This window comes from Tachypleus tridentatus, chromosome 12 (genome assembly GCF_004210375.1).
Source record: "Tachypleus tridentatus isolate NWPU-2018 chromosome 12, ASM421037v1, whole genome shotgun sequence".
NCBI classification, from domain to species: Eukaryota; Metazoa; Arthropoda; class Merostomata; order Xiphosura; family Limulidae; genus Tachypleus; species Tachypleus tridentatus.
The window spans coordinates 80,389,056-80,413,129 of record NC_134836.1 but is presented as its reverse complement, the minus strand read 5'-3'; the positions used below and the strand labels follow the sequence as shown (position 1 = coordinate 80,413,129).

At 33.8% G+C, this 24,074-nt stretch overlaps 1 protein-coding gene across 1 annotated transcript in view; it reads left to right on the top strand.

Moving 5' to 3' along the window:
* LOC143233782 (somatostatin receptor type 5-like) overlaps positions 1–24,074 on the top strand; it is a 33,319-nt gene that overhangs the window by 4,659 nt on the left and 4,586 nt on the right. The gene's annotated exons all lie outside the window — the stretch shown is intronic.

The following is a 24,074-nucleotide window of genomic DNA, read 5'->3' as shown; positions in this document are numbered from 1 at the left end:
ACATTTTGAAGTAACATATAAGTGAAGGCACGTGTACAAAACAAGAAGATACAGTATCTTACATCCATCTGTATCAAGGTGAAATAAAACTATTTTATGGCCAAAAATATAATTATCACACACTTCCGCCCTGAACACCTGTCGGGTATATGTAAAATTATCAAAGTACAGTGACAGGTATGTTTGTTTAAGTATCTATAAGGTTTTGTTGGTTGTTTTTTTCCTTGAGGGGTCGCGTATACAATATTTAATTACACATTAATTTTGCTGTAGATATAATAGAACATCGTATACCTGAGGTAAAAGTTCACAACCTGTTTGCCGTTTACTGTTATCAGTTTTATAGTATTATAGCAAACAAATCCAATAAGATCCAACAAATAATAATGCTGTGAAATATTAAAACTATGGTCGTGACAACAGAATATGGCGAGTTGTTAAAACCAAATTCTAATCAAATTAGTGACTTTAAGGACGATACCTAGCGGACCTTAACTTCTCATTATCCCAGGATTTGTCTATCCTACTGTGTGATAATGTGATCAAACTTCGACAACATTCTGTAACGTAAACGGTTTTAGATTAATGACTTTCAAAAGGAATAATCATTTCTAGCGTGAGGTTGTGACGTCGCTACTGTTGCCACGGTAACAACGTCGACTGTCAGCAGACCTCCAACAAAACATCTTCAGGCCTAATGGTTATGTTGTAAATTGAATTATTAGCGAAGCCCATTTTCCTCATCTAAAGTTTCGAGGGCGTACTGTCTTCAAGGGTCTAGGTAATCACGGTAAATTATTTACAGCAGTTATTAATATTAAACGTATAGTGTGTCGGTACCAGTTTATTTAGAAGGGTATACACTGGACTTACAGCAGTCATTAACATTCAGCATACAGTGCGTCGATACCAGTTTTAGTGTCTGTGATGAGTCCTACATGTCATTAACTCTAGACAGAAAAATGTACCATGTTTTAGTGTCTTAGTTTCTCAACTGGAGCTTGGTTTAAGAATGTGGTAACAAAGCTTAGTTTATGAACTGGAGCTGGGTTTGAGAGTGTGGTAACAAAGCTTAGTTTATGAACTGGAGCTGGGTTTGAGAGTGTGGTAACAAAGCTTAGTTTATGAACTGGAGCTGGATTTGAGAGTGTGGTAATAAAACTTAGTTTGTCAACTGGAACTGGGTGTGAGTGTGATAACAAAGCTTTATGAACTAGAGCTGGGTATGAGAGTGTAGTAACAATGTTTAGTTTATCAATTGGAGCCGGGTCTGAAAGTGTGGTAACAAAGCTTTGTTTATCAAACTGTGGCTGGGTCTGAGATTGTAGTAACAAAGCTTTGTTTATCAACTGAAGCTGGGTTTGATAATGTGGTAAAAAGCTTAGTTTATCAACTGAAGCTCTGTCTGAGAGCGTGGTCACAAAGCTTTGGTTATCAACTGGAGCTGTGTCTCAGAGTGTGGTAACAAAGCTTTGTTTCTCAACTGAAGTTGGGTCTGAGAGTGTGGTAACAAAGCTTAGTATGACAACTAGAGTTGGGTTTGAGAATTTTGTAACAAAGCTTAGTTTATCAACTGGAGTTGGGTCTGAGAGTGTGGTAACAAAGCTTTGTTTATCAACTGTGGCTGGGTCTGAGAGTGTAGTAACAAAGCTTTGTTTATCAACTGGAGTTGTGTCTGAAAGTGTGGTAGCAAAGCTTAGTTTATCAAGTGGAGCTGGGTTTGAGAATGTGGTAACAAAGCTTAGTTTATCAACTGGAGCTGGGTGTAAGTGTGATAACAAAGCTTTATGAACTAGAGCTGGGTCTGAGAATGTGGTAACAATGTTTAGTTTATCAACTGGAGCTAGGTCTGAAAGTGTGGTAACAAAGCTTTGTTTATCAACTGTGGCTGGGTCTGAGAGTGTAGTAACAAAGCTTTGTTTATCAACTGGAGCTGGGTCTGATAGCATGGTAACATAGCTTAGCATAACAACTAGAGCTAGCTATGAGAATTTTGTAACAAAGCTTAGTTTATCAACTGGAGTTGGGTCTGTGAGTGTGGTAAGAAAGCTTAATTTATGAACTGGAATTGGGTTTGAGAATATGGTAATAAAGCTTAGTTTGTCAACTGGAGCTTGGTTTGAAAATGTGGTAAGAAAGCTTAGTTTATCAACTGGAGCTTATTCTGAAAATGTAATAACAAATCTTAGTTTATCAACTGGAGCTGGGTTTGAGAATGTGGTAACAAAGCTTTGTTTCTCAGCTGGAGTTGGGTCAGAGAGTGTGGTAAGAAAGCTTAGTTTATCAACTAGAGCTGGGTTTGAGATCGTTGTAGCAAAGCTTTGTTTATCAACTGGAGCTGGGTCTGAGAGTGTGGTAGCAAAACTTTGTTTATTAAATGGAGCTGGGTCTGAAAGTATGGTAACAAAGCTTAGTACGTCAACTAGAGCTAGATTGGGAGTGTGGTAACAAAGCTCACTTTTTAAACTTCAACAGTAATGAATATCTGGGTTGTTTCTAACCTCACTAGAAATGCTTTTATTGGAAGCAAAATTTCTCTCTTCATCGGATTGACTGAATATATGAAACCTTCCTTGATTATTATGTCATTAGAAAGAAAATAAGTTTTACTGCTAAAGTGAATTTATATAATGAAAACAAAAAATGGTTAAAGATGTGTACTTCTTTAATCTATAATTGTTAATTATAGATGTCACATCCACATCAGTTTTCATATTTATTACTAGTATATTTGATGTCACTACATAAAAGAAATGCTTTTTCGTTGCTGTTTAAGACCGGGTGTGGCTTACTAGTTACCGTGCGAACTTCAAGGCGTTACCTCCAAGGCTCGGGCCGTAATATACTGTTCAATACCCCTAGACCTTCATTTTTGGGAACGTTATAATTGTGACAGTAAATTTCCTTAGATAAGGGTAGCCAACTAGACGGTGATTGTGTCTGGCTGACGCAGATGCAACTTAGGGATGTTTATGTGTGAACCATTTTGTTTCTGATCTTGTCATTTAGCTAACGTGCTAGTTAGGTGCTGTTCAAATCAAACTGGGAAATAAAATATCTTGCTACCATAAATGTCACTTCAGTCGTAGATACTTGTGTCATATTTGCACCTGTCAAAACAATATTTATTTATGCTGCACAAAAATAAGATTAGTAAATGTAATAGTCAAGCCTGTGGTATTAAATACTGGATAGGAAAATCGTTTCTACTGTGATGGGTTCAGCAGTTCTATATCAGTAAATGTCTTAAGGTTCTACAAATTTGAGTATAAATAACGACTATTGTACCTTTAACAACCAAGCTCTTGAGTTATACTTTCCATGGCCTTTTTGTAAATCTGTCTTTGTCTTGTTTATAAGATCTAGGCGAGAAGCCACGAGAAGACAAAAAAGTTGTCCTTCTGGTCAACATAACCTTGCCGTATTTCTTGCAAGGTCAAATATAGATTGATTTTTTTGTTTGTAATATAAGAACAAGAAAGAATATAATACTAGAAGGCTAGGCTATAAGAAATTAGTAATTTAAGTAAATACCAAGGTAATGGATTCCGTTGCCAGACTTAGTCGCTAACATTACTTATATAGTTAACTTGACCACACGGTTCATTAAAACGGCTAAACCCATTTTGTATGGATGTATCCCACGGAATAAACATCATCTCAGTGTCAGACATAATCAGATAATAAAGTCATTTGATGCGTAGTTTAACACGAAGATAATTGTTAGGTTATTGCTCAAGCCGGATCTGGGATTTTTTTTAGTAATAAAACTTAATTATGTAATAATGTTTTATTACAAACTTAATAACTTTATATCTAAAAACGTTCAAGTAATCAAATCAAAACAGACTGTTTTTCGAAAGTAGATTGGATCACTCGCGTCATTTGAAAATCGTTTCCTGAAAAGCTTGATTATTTATCTATTAGTTTAATTAACTTATCGGTATTTTAGTTAACTAATAAGAACAGGTATTGTGATAAAACTAAAATTCTTGAATGAAGGAAGATCTTATGAAAGGTGACTTATGGTAGGCAGTAGATAAACCTGAAAACATACGCTTTTATATATGTGAATCGAATTCCTACTTTAAGAAAAGACGGATGTGAAAAACATTGTTTTAGGCTGTGTTTGTATTAAGTAGTTAGAGAAATGTTTAAAGTCAAATTATAGATTTTTCTTTTACGTTCAGGAATCTTTAAACGCTATGAAAGCGAGTTACGCTGGAGTAGGTTATTGGTTGGTTATCAAGTCTGATGCAGTAGTATATTGATTATTGTTTTTTGTTCGGTTAGTATTAAGCACAAAGCTACACAATGGGCTATCTGTGCTCTGCCCACCACAGATATCGAAACCCAGTTTTTAGCGGTGTGAGTCCGCAGACATACCACTGTGCCACTGGAAGATTAGTGATTATTTACTTAACCTTTTCATTAGTAATTTCGTTTATCACTTTAGTTTTGTGAATATAGGACTCGTGTTTCAAACAAGTATTACACACATACCAGACAATGCAGTATGTCTGAGGGTAAATTAGTGACATTCTGTTCGCGTCTGCTCTCGAACAACGAAAGTTACTCAAGCCATGTTGTAAATTGTTGTCGAACAAATAAAACACTTTCGATGTCATTAAGTGGACTTCACTTTGTGTTCACATTCTTCACTGAATAACCCTCACCAACAACAGAAACCGCTACAATGGAGTGTGATTTCTAACGACAAAAGGCATGCGGAACGAATTTTTACGTGTAACATTTGGGTTTCTCATAACACTAGCTTAGTCATCTAGCAGTAATGAGGGAGTTTCAAAGATTTGAATCATCGCTTAAAGCTTACAAAGAAACTTATTATTATACTTTATAAAGATATTACATAACAAACTCTCATCGTAGTTTATCAGAATCCAAACAAACTTTATCAAGCTAAGAAATTATTCTAGCAAGCGTGTTATAATAAAGAATCATTTCCCAGAATCGATAGTGTTTATTTCTACTTTACATTACCGTAGTGCTTCTAGCCATAAAACTATTCATATGTACACAGTCACGAAACTGTTTGTACGAACTGGAAGTAAAATAAGTGCACTGCTCATTCATTATAAGCATAAAATTCACTTCCGAAGGAAGAAAACCAGACTTTACTGCCATTCCTGAAAGAAGAAAACCAGTCTTTACTATCCCTCCTGAAGGAAGAAAACCATTCTTTACTGTCACTCCTGAAGGAAGAAAACCAGTCTTTACTGCCTCTCCTGAAGGAAGAAAACCATTCTTTACTGTCACTCCTGAAGGAAGAAAACTAGTCTTTACTGTCACTTCTGAAGGAACAAAACCATTCTTTACTGTCACTTTTGAAGAAAGAAAACAAGTCTTTACTGTCATTCCTGAAGGGAAAAAACAGTTTTTACAGTTATTCGTATCTATAGGCTATTTGTGCTTTGCCCATCACGGGTGTCGAAACCCGGATTAAACCAGTGTGAGTCAGCAGACATCCCGCTGTGCCACTGGGTGAACTGGGGCGTTATCTCTATACAGATGTGGATATAATATGGATATCTCTATATAATATGTGGATATCATTATAACAGAGGCGTTATCTCTGTACAGGTGTGGTTGTGTTAATATGTAGATGATATTATAACATGGGCGTTATATCTATACAGCTGTGATTGTGGTTGTATAAAGATGGAATGATAACATGGACATTATCTCTGTACAGATGTGATTGTGGTAGTATAAAGATGGAATGATAACATGGACATTATCTCTGTACAGCTGTGATTATGGTAATATATATATATATATAATTATAACATGCGCGTTATTTCATTACTGGGATGACAATTATTATTTACGTTTCTCAAGGAACTAAATTTTATAACGTGGTTCTTAGATAGGTTTCATGTCCACATAAAATTATTATAAAACATTGACAAGAGTGAGATAAAACACTCCTCCAGGTCTATAGAACTCTGACAAGAGTGAGATAAAACACTCCTCCAGGTCTATAGAACTCTGACAAGAGTGAGATAAAACACTCCTCAAGGTCTTAGAGCATTGAAAAGAGTGATATAAACTACTCCTCAAGGTCTTAGAGCATTGAAAAGAGTGAGATAAAACACTCTTCAAGGTCTATAAAACATTCACAACAGTGAAATAAAACACTCCTCAAGGTCTGTAGAACACTGACAAGAGTGAGATAAAACACTCCTCAAGGTCTATAGAACTCTGACAAGAGTGAGATAAAACACTCCTCAAGGTCTTCGAGCATTGAAAAGAGTGAGATAAAACACTCTTTAAAGTCTATAAAACATTCACAACAGTGAAATAAAACACTCCTCAAGGTCTGTAGAACACTGACAAGAGTGAGATAAAACACTCCTCCAAGTCTATAGAACATTGAAAAGAGTGAGATAAAACACTCCTTAAGGTCTATAGAACATTGAAAAGAGTGAGATAAAACACTCCTTAAGGTCTATAGAACACTGACAACAGTGAGATAAAACACTCCTCAAGGTCTAAAAACACTGACAACAGTGAGATAGAACACTCCTCAAGGTCCGTAGAACACTGACAAGAGTGAGATAAAACACTCCTCAAGGTCTATAGAACTCTGACAAGAGTGAGATAAAACACTCCTCAAGGTCTATAGAACTCTGACAAGAGTGAGATAAAAGACTCCTCAAGGTCTTAGAGCATTGAAAAGAGTGATATAAACTACTCCTCAAGGTCTTAGAGCATTGAAAGGAGTGAGATAAAACACTCTTCAAGGTCTATAAAACATTCACAACAGTGAAATAAAACACTCTTCAAGGTCTATAAAACATTCACAACAGTGAAATAAAACACTCCTCAAGGTCTGTAGAACACTGACAAGAGTGAGATAAAACACTCCTCCAGGTCTATAGAACTCTGACAAGAGTGAGATAAAACACTCCTCAAGGTCTATAGAACTCTGACAAGAGTGAGATAAAACACTCCTCAAGGTCTTAGAGCATTGAAAAGAGTGAGATAAAACACTCTTCAAGGTCTATAAAACATTCACAACAGTGAGATAAAACACTCCACAAAGTCTATAGAACATTGAAAAGAGTGAGATAAAACACTGTTCAAGGTCTATAGAACATTGAAAAGAGTGAGATAAAACACTCCTCAAGGTCTATAGAACACTGACAACAGTGAGATAGAACACTCCTCAAGGTCTATAGAACACTGACAACAGTGAGATAAAACACTCCTCCAGGTCTATAGAACTCTGACAAGAGTGAGATAAAACACTCCTCAAGGTCTTAGAGCATTGAAAAGAGTGATATAAACTACTCCTCAAGGTCTTAGAGCATTGAAAAGAGTGAGATAAAACACTCTTCAAGGTCTATAAAACATTCACAACAGTGAAATAAAACGCTCCTCAAGGTCTGTAGAACACTGACAAGAGTGAGATAAAACACTCCTCCAGGTCTATAGAACTCTGACAAGAGTGAGATAAAACACTACTCAAGGTCTATAGAACTCTGACAAGAGTGAGATAAAACACTCCTCAAGGTCTTAGAGCATTGAAAAGAGTGATATAAACTACTCCTCAAGGTCTTAGAGCATTGAAAAGAGTGAGATAAAACACTCTTCAAGGTCTATAAAACATTCACAACAGTTAGATAAAACACTCCACAAAGTCTATAGAACATTAAAAAGAGTGAGATAAAACACTCCTTAAGGTTTATGGAACACTGACAACAGTGAGATAAAACACTCCTCAAGGTCTAGAGAACACTGACAACAGTGAGATAAAATACTCCTACAGGTTTATAGAACTCTAACAAGAATGTGATAAAACACTCCTCAAGGTCTGTAGAATATCGAAAAGAGTGAGATAAAACACACCACAAGGTCTATAGAACATTCACAACAGTGAAATAAAAATATCCTAAAGATCTGTAGAACGTTGACAACTGTGAGATAACACACTCCTCAATGTCTATGGAACACTGACAACAGTGAGATAAACGAATGAGATGTGGACAAAGGTAAGTTATAGTTGTATATGTTGTGTTAAAGACTTCAGTTCAACTTAGCTATTAGTAGTGAATAGTTGAAACTTCTCTCATAATAGTGACGTTTAAACAGTGATCTTAATGTTTTATAAGAGCCTTCATACATGTTTGTGTATATATGTATTTCATTTAGATTTGCCAAACTTGTATTTATTTCTTAAAAATACATCACAATAGTTTTCATCTCGATAGAATCTCTACCTCTTTCTGTAATTTTGGATCAATTGAAATTATTTTTAGAACTTTAAACGTCTTTTCATAGAGGAAACTCTTCATTGGCCATATGAGTAAACTGAATTTTTTTTACTGTTATGATTTGTCTACATGTCTACACGATCATCTAACTGTCAAAATTCCTCAGTAGGATGCAAAATAGAAATGATTTTACTAATCGATAGCTAAATGTAACGTTTCTCAGGACTATAAACTTTCCTTACATTGTAACTCTCCTGATGTTAGGGCTATAAACGTTTATTACGTTGTAACGCTCCTAGTGTTAGGAATATAAATCTTCATTACGCTGTAACACTCCTAGCTTTAGGGCTATAAACCTTCAATACGTTGTAACTCTCCTGGTGTTAGAAGTGTAAACCTTCATTACTTTCTAACATTCCTGGTGTTAGGAGTATAAACCTTCATTACGTTGTAACACTTCTGTTGTTAGAAGTATAAATTTTCATTACGATGGAAACACCCTGTTGTTAAGACTATACACTTTCATTACGTTGCAACCATCCTGGTGTTAAGGCTATAAACCTTCATTACTTTCTAACACTCCTGGTTTTAGGAGTATAAACATTGATTACGTTTTAACACTTCTGTTGTCAGTAGTAAAAACCTTCATTACGATGAAACATCCCTGTTACTAGAACTATGGATCTTACGTTGTCACACTCCTGGTGTAATGGCTATAAACATTCATTACGTCATAATACACCCATAGTTAGGACTATAAACCTTTATTACGTTGTAACACCAATGTTGTTAGGACTATAAACATTCATTATGTTATAATACCCCTGTTCTTAGGACTATAAACCTTCATTACGCTGTAACACTCCTGGTTGAGGAGTATACACCTACTTTACGATGCAGCACTCCTGGTGTTAGTACTGTAAATCTTCATTGCATTGTAACACTGCTGTTGTTAGGACTATAAACCTTCAATATGTTGTAACACCCTTGCTGTTAGGAATATAAACCTTCATTACGTTGTAAGACTCATGATGTTAGGAATATAAACCTTCATTACTTTGTAACACTCCTGGTGTTAGGAGTATAAACCTTTATTTCGATGTAACAACTCTGTTGTAGGACTATAGACCTTCATTACGTTGTAACACCCTGTTGTTATTACTATAAACCTTCATAACGTTGTAACACCCTGTTGTTATTACTATAAACCTTCATTATGTTGTAACAACCTTGTTGTTAGAATTTTAAATCTTCATTACGTTATCACACCCCTGTTCTTAGGACTATAAACCTTCATTACGCTGTAACACTTCTGGTGTGAGGAGTATAGACCTTCATTTCGTTGTAATCCTTATTGTTAGGAATATAAATCTACATTAAGATGTAACATTCCTGGTGTTAGAGCTATAAACTTCCATTACGTTGTCACACTCCTGTTGTTAGGACTATAAACCTTCCTTACGTTGTAACACCCTCGTTGTTAGTACTGTAAACCTTCATTTCATTGTAACACTCCTGGTATTAGGAGTATAATCCTTCAATACGATGGAGCAATCCTGTTGTTAAGACTATACACCTTCATTACGATGCAACTCACCTGTTCTTAGGACTATAGACCTTGGTTACTTTGTAATAACCCTGTTGTTTTTACTATAAGTGTTACAATGTAATGAATGTCTATATTCCTATGAAATGGGGTGTTACATCGTAATGAAGGTTTATACTCCTAACTACAGAAGTGTTACAACGTAATAAAGGTTTATACTCCTAACACCAGAAGTTTTAAAACGTAATGAAGATGTATACTTCTAAAACCAGGAGTGTTACAACGTAATGATGGTTTATAGCCCTAACACCAGGAGTGTTACCGTGTAATGAAGGTTTACAGCCCTAAGAACAAAAGTGTTACAACATAATGAAGGTTCATACTCCTTAAACCAGGAGTGTTACAACGTAATGAAAGTCTATAGCCCTAAATCTAGAAGTGTTTCAACGTAATGAAGAATTATAATCCGAACACCAGGAGAATTACAATGTAATGAAGGTTTGTTGTCTAAATACCGGGAGTATTACAACGTAATGAAGGTTTATACTCGTAACAACAGAAGTGTTACAACGTAATGAAAGAGTATACACCTTCGTCACGATAAAACACTTCTGATGTTAGGATATAAACGTTCATTACGTTGTAACACTTCTAGTGTTAGTGGGATCAGCGTTCATTACGTTTTAACACTGCTAGTATCAGAAGTATGAACCTTCTTGATGTTATAACATTCCTGGTATTAGGACTATAAACCTTCATTACGTTGTAATATTCCTGGTGTTAGGACTATAAGTTTTCATTACGGTGTACTACTGACAGTGTGTGTAATATCATCTCTCTTTACAGTGTAGTACTGACTGTTTCAGTATATGAGCTGTCATTATATTATTGTACTGAGAGTGTCAGTAGTTTCAGTTGTCATTACATTGTAGTACAAACAGTGTCAGTAGGGTCAGATTCCTTACATTGTAGCATGACAGTGTCATTAGTGTGAGCTGGTACCGCAGTTAAACACTAACTGACTGTCGGTTATCTTTCAAATTATTTGTTTAATACCTCCTGTTGTGAACTTCCTGTGCATAGTTTGGTATCACGTTTTAAGAGTTACTTCTTCCCGATATCTCGCAGTTAATGTAAGAATTACTTATAAAATATAACCACATGTACCTGTAAATTAAAATAACCAAGATTTATAGAAGAGATAGCTCATTGTTGTTTAGAAGTACAATGAACCACTATATCAGATTACTTGGAGCAAGATTTTACTTCTAAAATGACGCTGGTCATGGAATAATACGTTACGTTCAAATTGACTTGTATTAAGTGTAGGCTCCAAAAGTCTTGTCAACGCGACGCCACAAGCTTAAATTTTAGATTTTCAGTAACACTAAGTGTCACAGTTTCAGCTCTTGAAAAGAGTGAATGAGCATAAAGTATCTCAATGTCACCACTTACACAGTTTCATTATTCCTTTTTAATAAATGTGCTCATATTTTCTGTTGCTATTCGGATTTCTACATATCACAGGACATTATCAGAGATATAAAGCAGAATTATATATTTAAATAGGCTTTATATTTTATTATTTCAATACGTATATTTCCTTAGCTATAAATAAGGTGAAAAAAATAAAAAAATCAAATCCATAGTTTTATAATTTTTATTAATGACACTTGTAAAGTAGGTTTGAAATACATAACGAATCGGTAACGGTTTAACCAATAACTGTGAACATAGTCGTATAAATTCCCAGTAGCAAAACTTTTAATGAACGTTTTTGATCACACACATTCCATATTCAGTAACTTACTATAAAATTGCAATTACAACTATTAATCTGAATGTTAGGAAGACACTTTGGAAAAAAATTAAGATCCAGTAAATAAATAATATGGTAAAAATGTGTACATGGCTAATGTTAAAGGTTTAAAACAAATGTTAACCAACAGATTTTCTTTAATTAGTGATGACGAGAAAACCTACTTGTAGAGAAAAATATATATGTAAAAACGGCTGGTTTGGGTTGAGAAAAATTACCTCTACATAAAAAATTTTCTCAACCTAAACCATTCGTTTTTACATATATAGATTTTTTTTATTAATTATACTCTATTTAATCATAGTTAAAGCCTGACGGTATATGTGGCCAATTCTATAAGAAATTTAATGTCGTCATGGATATGTTCACAACGATGGAACTTAGAGATATTTTATTAAACAATATAAAAAGTCCAAAACTGGCTCCGGAGTAGCTACCACAGGTACACAGTACATGGTTTAAGAACGTCCTATTCAAAGGCGAATGTAGTGGGAAAGTGTTTTATGAAGTACGTTTCCTTCAATATAACACTATCATGTCGTCAAGATTACATCTACCACGTCATGTGCTATCGAGGCTTCGTGAAATATAGAAGAATATAAACCATGGTTTATAAATCCGGCTGGTACTGGTATAGACATTACAACTGGTGTACAAAATTCTATAGTGGTTTACACGCTATATATCTTATAAGTTTTCATGAACAACGACTGTTACGATGTGAACTAGATTAAGTAAATTATACTACTTTTATAATAAATATTCATTAACAACAACTGTTACCATTTGTATCAGATTCAGTAAGTTATACTACTTATATTACCAATATTCATTAACAACAACTGTTCCGGTGTGAGCTAGATTAAGTAAATTATACTACTTATATAATAAATATTCATTAACAACAACTGTTACCATTTGTATCAGATTCAGTAAGTTATACTACTTATACTACCAATATTCATTAACAACAACTGTTCCGGTGTGAGCTAGATTAAGTAAATTATACTACTTATATAATAAATATTCATTAACGACAACTGTTACCATTTGTATCAGATTCAGTAAGTTATACTACTTATACTACCAATATTCATTAACAACAACTGTTCCGGTGTGAGCTAGATTAAGTAAATTATACTACTATAATTTTATAGTACTACTACTATAATCTATTTTGTTATCATCAGGTATGCTGGTTAAGGAGTCTATGTAGATGTGGGTGAATTGATCTTCCAGACAGAGATTCTTGATTATGTTTATTTTGGTTACATGAACAGATTTTATAACTGACCTTTGTGTTGGCGGATTATGATCTGTTACAAAATGCTACAATGTGTATTAAATGTTACCTGTCACTTTATAGGTGGTCCTTGTGTTTCAAGCTATTCGATATTTCTTTGGTTCTCAATGCTATTACATACAAGAGATATGTCCTTTCTCGAAATTATGAATTCCAGATCTGACTACATATTTATGATCTGAGTGTATGAATATTTAATTTTGGAAAAAATTGCTATTTATTCTTTCCGGAAGCGGTTGACTTTCGCTATCATCACACTACCTGCTAATTTAATTTTTGGTGTATGACGTTTTACTGCGACTATACATATGAGCTGTGGTTGTTTCGTGACTTGCTGAACCCTTTATATGTCTAATATTTTATTTTGTGTTCACATTTTGTCGCCTAGTTTCACCTCTCTATCATATTAAATAGTGAATACGAGTTAATTGGAATATTATTTTAGTATAGTGATACGCTATTCATAACGGAATTTAACATCAAACCACTGAATAATAAACTGTGATACGGTCCTATATACCTAACATATAGAAAACTTTAAAACAGTTATTTCAGCCAAAGGGGGTAACACTAGCTATTAGGTTTTGGGGTATCCTAACTTGTTCCTCAGTTAGAATATGCATTTTTGTAGAATTACATTTACAGAAGATCTTGAAATTTTTTTTCTTCAATTTTAATTGTTTAGTTATATTCCTATAATCTCTCATTATTGTTGAAATTGAGATTAAATATCTATATATCCAAACATGTTACAAAAATACACAGGCTTTCATAGGGTGTCCTAACTTTTTCACATGACTGTACTATACAACCCAATTGATGAGACAAATTATTTTTCTGTACTCTGTTATTACAATACAGTTTGCGATTATTATACTTTAAAGTAGACACAATACACTCTTTATGCCTAAGCTCATGATCACCTGGTTTATATGTATCTAATGTGTATTTTTATTTACTACTTTTTCAAAATGTATATTCTCGACAACAATTCAGAACTTTTTCGACACTACTAGATGTTATATGATGAAACAATGCTCGATTACAACAACGAGAAAGCCAAGGAAGATTCTAGTAAATGACGTCAATTCTCAACAGTTGAACTACAGAACAAATGAATCATAAATAGTTCCGTATATACACTTGCCATAACTACCGTTTCTAAAAATAACTTATTTTAACGTTCTTATTATATATCCTAAATAATAACTTCGTATTAAACTTAAATGAACAATTGTGTACGTCTAAAAGGGTTACTTTTAGGATTATTGCTGACATTTTTAATTTGGACTACTTTTGGGATTATGGCTGATAAGGTTAATATAGGCTACTTTTGGGGTTATTGCTAAAAACATTAATGTGCCAGTTGCTAAATATACTAGCACACAAATGACTTTGTTTTATTAGGTTGAGATTAAGAGTACAAATTCATGTTGAATACATCGTCAAGTGTTGGGTACACTTCCTGCAAAAAGGAGATATGATGTGTAGAGTAGAAGCACAAACTTGAATATCATGATTAATACATCGTAATTGTAGCTAAGCCTAGAACTGTAAGCTGCTATAAATGATTCCATTCCTTCTTTGTGTTGCTGTCCACGTCGTATGATCCAACAGAAATTATATCGGTATTTCTTGAAAGAAATGTAAATTAACGGTAATAACACATGTAAGGAGTTCTATACGACAAGAAGTTAGCTGGTTCACGACCGACTTTCATTTCTCGTGTGGGTTTCGCTAACTTGATTTTACACACATGGAGAGATGTGATAAGAATACGTTGACCTTTTCCATTGTTTCCACACAGCAGATAAATTTGAAGAACATCTGGTAACATGAGTGTCTCGAAGAAGCTTCTCATTGTACGAGATTATTACATTTTTGAAAAACTAGAGATGTTCATTCATTAACAATTATAACAATTAACAGTGCAGGTAACATCTGCACTGTTATACTAACAACGCTGAATGTAAAACATTTTAATCAATCAACAGTGCAGGTAACATCTGCACTGTTATACTAACAACGCTGAATGTAAAACATTTTAATCAATCTTCTAAAAAAGGTAGGTAACATCTGCACTGTTATACTAACAACGCTGAATGTAAAACATTTTAATCAATCTTCTAAAAAAGGTAGGTAACATCTGCACTGTTATACTAACAACGCTGAATGTAAAACATTTTAATCAATCTTCATTAAAATATACACGGTCCACACTGTTTAAAAATTCGTTAAAACATGTATAGTGCATACATTAACATTTCATTAAAACATGTACGGTGTAACTAGTTAACAGTTCATTAAAACGTATGGTGTACATTATTTAACGAAGATTAAAACATGTAAGTTCTACACTGTTTAATGGAGATTGACTCGTATATTGGGAAATTAATTACACACGGATGCTGTTTCTCTTCATATAGCACAGCATCTTTAAAAGTTCGGTCTTATTTGTTGAAAAAAGATAAACAGAAGGTCTACAATCTTCACGAAAAAACTCACTTTCTCCCTAAAAGTACAACTTGTAGAATCAACATATATTCATTAAACTTTAATAAAAGATATTAGTTATTAATTACTATTCCTTACCTCTTCTTACACTTGAGAGGGAACTATATATATGTTCATCTAGATACTGTACCAGTCTAGTTGTATCTGATATATATGTTCATCTAGACAGTGTACCAGTCTAGTTGTATCTGATATATATGTTCATCTAGATAGTGTACCAGTCTAGTTATATCTGATATATATGTTCATCTAGATAGTGTACCAGTCTGGTTATATATGATTCATAACTCATCTAGATAGTATATCAATCTGGTTGTATATGATTCATAACAAATCTAGATAGTATACCAATCTGGTTGTATCTGATTCATAACTCATCTAGATAGTATACCAATCTGGTTGTATATGATTCATAACTCATCTAGACAGTATACCAGTCTGGTTATATATGATTCATAACTCATCTAGATAGTATACCAATCTGGTTGTACATGATTCATAACTCATCTAGATAGTATACCAGTCTGGTTGTATATGATTCATAACTCATCTAGATAGCATACCAGTCTGCTTCTATCTGACTTACAACTAATGTAGATAGTATACCAGACTACTTGTATCTCACTTATAACACATTTAGATAGTGTACCAGTCCAGTTCTATCTGACTTATAACTCTTGTAGATAGTATTCCAGTCTCCTTCTATGTGACTTATAACTCAACTACATAGTATGTATACCATTCCGGTTGAATCTGACTTATAACTCATGTAGATAGAGTACCAGTTTAGTTGCATCTGACTTACAACTCCTCTAGATAGAATACTAGTTGGGTTGTATCTTACTTATAACTAACTCTTCGAGATAGTATACCAGTCTGGTTGTATCTGATCTACAACTCATCTAGATTGTATTTAAGTCTGCTTGTAACTGACTTATATCTCTTATAGATAGCATACCAGTCTGGATGTGTCTGACTTATAAGTCATCTAGAGAGTATACCAGTCTGGTTGGATCTGACGTATTACTCATCTAGATAATATTCCATTCTGGTTGTATCTGACTTACAACTTTTCGAGATAGTATACTAGTCCGGTTGTATCTGTCCTATATCTCTTCTAGATAGCATACCACTCTGGTTGTATCAGATTTGTAACTCATCTATTTAGTACACCACTCTTGTTTTATCTGACTTATAACTCTTATACATAATATACCAGTCTAGTTGTATCTTACTCATAACTAATCTAGGTAGACTACCAGTCTGGTTGTGTCTTATTTATAACTCTTCTAGATAGTATAATAATCTTGTTATATCTGACTTATTACTCTTCCCGATAGTATACAAGTCCGGTTGTATATGACTTATAACTCATCTTGATAGTATACCAGTCTGGTTATATCTGGCCTATATATCTTCTGGATAGTATTCCAGTCTCGTTCTATCTGACTTATAACTTATTTAGATAGTATATCTCTCTGGTGGTATGTGATTCATAACTCATGTAGATAGTATACCAGTCTAGTTGTATCTGACGAATAACTCATCTAGATAGTATACCAGTCTGGTTCCATTTTACTTATAACTCTTCTAGATACTATATCAGTGTGGTTATATCTTACTTATAGCACTGCTAAATAGTATACCAGTCCGGTTGTATGTTATTTATAACTCATCTAGATAGTATACCAGTCCGGTAGGATCTGATTTGTAACTCATCTAGGTAAAATAGCTGTCTGGTTGTATGTGACTAATAACGCATCTAGATAGTATACCAGTGTGGTTGTATCTGTCTTTTGTCTCTTCTAGATAATATACAGATAATATTCTGTTTGTGTCTGATTTATAACTCAACTAGATAATATAACATTCTGGTTGTATCTGATTTATAACTCTTCGAGATAGTATACTAGTCCAGTTATATATGTCCTATATCTCTTCTAAGATAGCATACCAGTCTAGTTGTATCTGACTTGTAACTGAATTTGATAGTATACCAATGTGGTTTTATCTGACTTTTAATTCTTCCCGATTGCATACAGGTGCGGTTGTATGTGACGTAGAACTGATCTAGATAGTATATTAATCTGGTTGAATGTGACTTATAACTCATCTATATTGTGTACCAGTCTGTTTGTATCTGTCTTATATCTCTTCTAGATAGTATACCAGTCCAATTGCATCTGACCTATAACTCTTCACGATAGTATACCAGTCTGATTGTATATGACTTAATACTCATTTATATAGGATACCAGTCTTGTTGTATCTGACTTATAAATCATGTTGGTGGTATACCAGTCCTGTGGTATCTTATTTATAATACATGTAGACAATATACCAGTCTAGTTGTACCTGTCTTATAATTCATGTAGCTAGTATACCAGTCCGGTTCTATCTCACTTATAACTCATCTAGATAATATACCAGTCTGCTTGTATCTGACCTATAATTCGTCTAGATATTTTCCCAGTCCGGTTTTATATGAGTTATATATAACTCGTCTAGGCAGTATACTAGTCACTGACTATAATAACTTGTTTTCTATTTCCAACCTTTTTGAGTTTGTTTACCGTCTACTTGCACGTGAGAAATTTTTATCATTAAATTTTATTTTGAGAATATTTCCATTTTGTGTATTTTATTTTGCTTCACTTTATTATCAAGTCAGTATTTGTATATGTTCGTACTTTTATAAGATAAAACTGAAGCACACACAGTCCGCTGTTGACCAAAATAGGAAAGTTCAAAATTTGATATTTGTTACTTCCAAGAGGAAAATCCATCTAATTGAAATGTAATCCAGGAGCCACTGCAAAATTTATAGTTTCTAAATTTGAAGATATATCAGTTTCCATAACAATAATATTGGATAGGAAATCTGATTGTTATATATATACGTTTGTTCTCTTGTATATTGTTTGCAAACAATAAGACGACAATATGTTACACAGTTGAGATTCATTATAATCCATAGGATACTATTGAATCTGTACAATATAGCGAATGAAGAACATTGAAGTTATTTTCTGTAAGAATACTCGAGTATGATACAAGTAAAGTGCAATCTAAACTATTTTCACTAAATAATGTAATAGTTACTGAGATACATGTCCTGTAAAGGTTTTGTTTAAAAACTAGAGAAATGATATTGTATCACTTAAACAAATCCAGCAAAACTTATAAAGTGAACACATACAAGGCTTCACCCCATAACTTTAGACTTGTTGACTTCATTTGTAGAAAAACGAACTTCAACAGAAACCCTACGAGTTTACTTTAGATGACTTACAACTTGTCCTTTTACGCCTAATGCCTCAAACATAGGAAGTTATCACCAAATATTTCAATCTATTTATACACAGTAAGTGTAGTGTGAAACATATTATTTGTTTTTCAAATAAATTCATAATGTAATGTATATTGTGTTTCTTTTAGTGTAGAATACCGCTTGATTGTCACAGACATTACAAGTATTAACCGAATTCAATAAAATTGTTTTCAAAAAATTTTCACATCTGCTAGGAAAAGCTCGTATCCAGTGGAATTATTCGACTTCCAAATATTGTTGTGATTGGCACGAGAACACCTAGTGCTTTCTGTTGTCAACACCCCTTTTTGACACTTTCTTACATTTACAATGTTTCAATGATCATATACTGTGTTAACTACATGTTTGGTTACAGTGCTTTAACTTTTATGCACTGTGTGCACTATATGTTTGGTTACAGTGTTTTAACTTTTATGCACTATGTGCACTATATGTTTGGTTACAGTGTTTTAACGGTTTTGTACCGTATTCATTATATCTTTGGTTATAGAGATTAAACGATTTTGTAGTTTGTCCTTTATATGTTTGGTTACAGTGTTTCAATGGTTGTGTACTGTGTTTACTATATGTTGGGTTCCAGTGTTTTAATGATTACGTACTATGTTCACTATATCTTTGGTTAAAGTGTTTTAAAGGTTACGTACTGTATTTACCATATGTTTGGTTACAGTGTTTTAACGGTTTAGTTTTGTGTCCACTGTATGTTTGGTTACAGCATTTTAACGGTTACGTACTGTATTCATTATGTGTTTTGTAAAAGTGTTTTAACAGTTATGTTCTGTGTCCTCTATATATTTGGTTACAGTGTTCTAACGATTATGTACAATGTTCACTATATGTTTGATTACAGTGTTTTAACGGTTATGTACCGTGTTCACTGTATGTTTCATTACAGTGTTTTGACGGTTGGGTACTCTGTTCACTATATGTTTGATTACAGTGTTTTAACGGTTATGTACCGTGTTCACTGTATGTTTCATTACAGTGTTTTGACGGTTGGGTATTCTGTTCACTATATGTTTGGTTACAGTGTTTTAACGGTTATGTACCGTGTTCACTGTATGTTTCATTACAGTGTTTTGACGGTTGGGTACTCTGTTCACTATATGTTTGGTTACAGTGTTTTAAAATTAGGTACTTTGTTCACTATATGTTTGATTACAGTGTTTTAACGGTTATGTACCGTGTTCACTGTATGTTTCATTACAGTGTTTTGACGGTTGGGTACTCTGTTCACTATATGTTTGATTACAGTGTTTTAACGGTTATGTACCGTGTTCACTGTATGTTTCATTACAGTGTTTTGACGGTTGGGTACTCTGTTCACTATATGTTTGGTTACAGTGTTTTAACGGTTATGTACCGTGTTCACTGTATGTTTCATTACAGTGTTTTGACGGTTGGGTACTCTGTTCACTATATGTTTGGTTACAGTGTTTTAAAAATTAGGTACTTTGTTCACTATATGTTTGATTACAGTGTTTTAACGGTTATGTACCGTGTTCACTGTATGTTTCATTACAGTGTTTTGACGGTTGGGTACTCTGTTCACTATATGTTTGATTACAGTGTTTTAACGGTTATGTACCGTGTTCACTGTATGTTTCATTACAGTGTTTTGACGGTTGGGTACTCTGTTCACTATATGTTTGGTTACAGTGTTTTAACGGTTATGTACCGTGTTCACTGTATGTTTCATTACAGTGTTTTGACGGTTGGGTACTCTGTTCACTATATGTTTGATTACAGTGTTTTAAAAATTAGGTACTCTGTTCACTATATGTTTGGTTACAGTGTTTTGACGGTTGGGTACTCTGTTCACTATATGTTTGATTACAGTGTTTTAAAAATTAGGTACTCTGTTCACTATATGTTTGATTACAGTGTTTTAACGGTTATGTACCGTGTTCACTGTATGTTTCGTTACAGTGTTTTAACTATTATGTAATGTGTCCTCTATATGTTTAACGGTTATGTTCTGTGTTCACTATATGTTTGCTTACAGTCTTTTAATGTGCTCGCTATATGTTTGGTTAGTGTTTTACCAGTTGTGTAGTGTAACCAGTATATGTTTTTATACAGTGTTTTAACGGTTATGTACCATGTCCACAATATGTTTGGTTACAGTTTTCTAACGGTTAAGTACCATGTCCACAATATGTTTGGTTACAGTTTTCTAACGGTTAAGTACTGTGTTCTTAATGTGTTTGATTACCCTGTTTTCATGTTTACATACTCTGTTCACTATATGTTTGGTAACAGTGTTTCAACGGTTTGGTACTGTGTTCCCTATATGTTTCATTACAGTGTTTTGACGGTTGGGTACTTTGTCCACTATATGTTTGATTACAGTGTTTTAACGGTTATGTATTGTGTTCTCTATATGATTGGATACGGTTCCTTGACGGTTATGTTCTGTGTCCACTATATATTTGGATAGAGTGTTTTAACTATTATGTACTCTGTCCACTTTATGTTTGGTTACAGTAATTTAACGGTTATGTACTGTTTCCATTATATGTTTGCTTACAGTCTTTTAATGGTTACGTACTGTGTTCGCTATATGTTTGGTTAGATTGTCTTATCAGTTGTGTAGTGTTGCCATATATGTTTGTATACAGTGTTTAAACTGTTATGCACTGTGTTCACTATATGTTTAGTTATAGTGTTCTAACGGTTTTATACTATGTTCATTGTATGTTTGGTTACAGTAGTTTCACGGTTATGTTCTTTGTCCACTATACGTTTGTTTAGAGTTTTATAACGGTTATGTATTGTGTTCACTATGTTTGGTTACAGTGTTTTAACTGTTTCTTATTGTGTTCCCTCTATATTAAGATACAGTATTTTAAACGTGTAGAACCTGTGTTTCACACTTATTTATCCCCTTTACATGTGCTCTTTTGTAGACTTTTTTTTCAATACCTGAATGATTTACTGGGATATATAAACTATCTATTACTAGCTGTATTGGCCCGGCATGGCCAAGCGTGTTAAGGCGTGCGAATCGTTATCTGAGAGTCGCGGGTTCGCATCCCCGTCGCGCCAAACATGCTCGCCCTTTCAGCCGTGGGGGCGTTAAAAAGTGACGGTCGATCCCACTATTCGTTGGTAAAAGAGTAGCCCAAGAGTTGGCGGTGGGTGGTGATGACTAGCTGCCTTTCCTGTAGTCTTACACTGCTAAATTAGGGACGGCTAGCGCAGGTAGCGCTCGTGTAGCTTTGCGCGAAATTCACAAACATAAAACAAACAGACAAACATCACCCCAACATTACTTATAAAATACAATGTGATAACTGACACGACTTGTATCTTGGAGAAACAAGTAGAAAAATGGAAACCAGATTCAAAGAACACAAAAAGTCACCCTCACATATTTTCGAACACTGCAAATCAAATACACATAACATTAACATAGGAAACACTCAAATACTAAACAAAGAAACAAACATAAACAGATGCAAAATTAAAGAAGCCTTACTTATACAACAACTTAAGCCCAAAATAAACCAATACAAAGGAACACCTTTATACCTATATTAATAAATATAATCAAACATCTACATTCCTACACTCAGTTACACAACTCCCTTCAAACATGTGGTCAGCTATAGGTCAGTTACCTCTTTCTTTCTTTGTGAACCTGACGATGACCGAAGAAGGTCGAAACGTTGTTCGCTCCTCTACATAAAAAAGTTTCTCAACCAAAAACCAGCCGTTTTTACATATATATTGAATATCATTGTTCATCCAGAGCAATTCTCCAAAAGAAAAAGAAAGTACGCTAAAAATAGTTCATTTTCATCAAATATTACTTAAAAATATTTTATTTTCTATTATAACACCCCATATTGGAAGATAATATTACATTTAGCATTATTTTTATTATAACGTAAGAAGTACGTGTCGCTTTCTGGTTGGCTAGTCTCGGTAACTGAGGTCGTTTCTGTTTAGTAATCCATATGTTTAGGTAAGATAGAGAGGTGTTTTCTGTGTTGTTAGTCATATGTTTGAGTAAGGTAGGTAGTTGTTTTCCACTTTGTTAGGCATATGTTTGAATACGTTAGGTAGGTGTTTCCTGTGTTGTTAGTCATATCTTTGATTAAGGTAGGTAGTTGTTTTCCACGTTGTTAGGCATATGTTTGGGTACGATAGCTATGTGTTTTCTGTGTTGTTAGTCATGTGTTTGGGTAAGATAGGTAGGTGTTTTCCATGTTGTTAGTCATGTGTTTTAGTAAGAAAGGTAGGTGTTTTCTGATTTTTAGTCGTGTGTTTGGGTAAGATGGGTGGTTGTTTCTATGTTCATAGTCACATGTTTGATTAAGGTAGGTAGTTGTTTTCCATGTTGTTAGTCATAGTTTTGAGTAATGTAAGTAGTTATTTTCCATGTTGTTAGTCATATGTTTGAGTAAGATAGGTAGTTCTTTTTTCTGTTGTAAATCATAAGTTTGGGTAAGATAGGTATGTGTTTTCTATTTCGTTAGTCACATATTTCAATAAGATAGGTGTGTGTTTTCTATATTGTTAGTCATGTGTTTTAGTAAGATCAGTAGGTGTTTTCAGTGTTGTTAGTTATGTCTTTGAGTAAGATAAGTAGGTGTGTTCTATGCTGTTAGTCATATGTTTGACTAATGTAGGTAGTTGTTTTCCATGTTGTTAGTCATATGTTTGAATAAGATAGGTAGTCCTTTTTTCTGTTATAAGTCATATGTTTGGATAAGATAGGTATGTGTTTTCTGTTTCGTTAGTCATATGTTTGGGTAAAATAAACAGGTGTTTTCCATGTTGTTAGTCATGTGTTTTAGTAAGAATGGTAGGTGTTTTCTGATTTGTTAATCGTGTGTTTCAGTAAGATGGGTAGTTGTCTCTATGTTGATAGACATATGTTTGACTAAGGTAGGTACTTGTTTTCCATGTTGTTAGTCATAAGTTTGAGTAATGTAGGTAGTTGTTTTCTGTGTTGTTAGTTATATATATATGGGTAAGATAGCTATGTGTTTTCTGTGTTGTTAGGCATGTGTTTGAGTAAGATAGGTAGGTGTTTTCTATGTTGTTAGTTATATATTTGAGTAAGATAAATAGATGTTTTTTTCTGTTGTTAGTCATTTCTTTGGGTAAGATAGGTGTGTGTTTTCTGTGTTGTTATTCACGTGTTTGGGTAAGATGGTTGATGTGTTCTATGTTGTAATTCATATGTTTTCGTAAGATAGGTAGGTGTTTTCTATGTTGTTAGTCCTAGTTTGAGTATGGTATATTGGTGTTCTCTATGTTTTAGTCATATGTATGGTAGGTAGGTGTTTTTTGTTTTGTTACTCATATGTTTC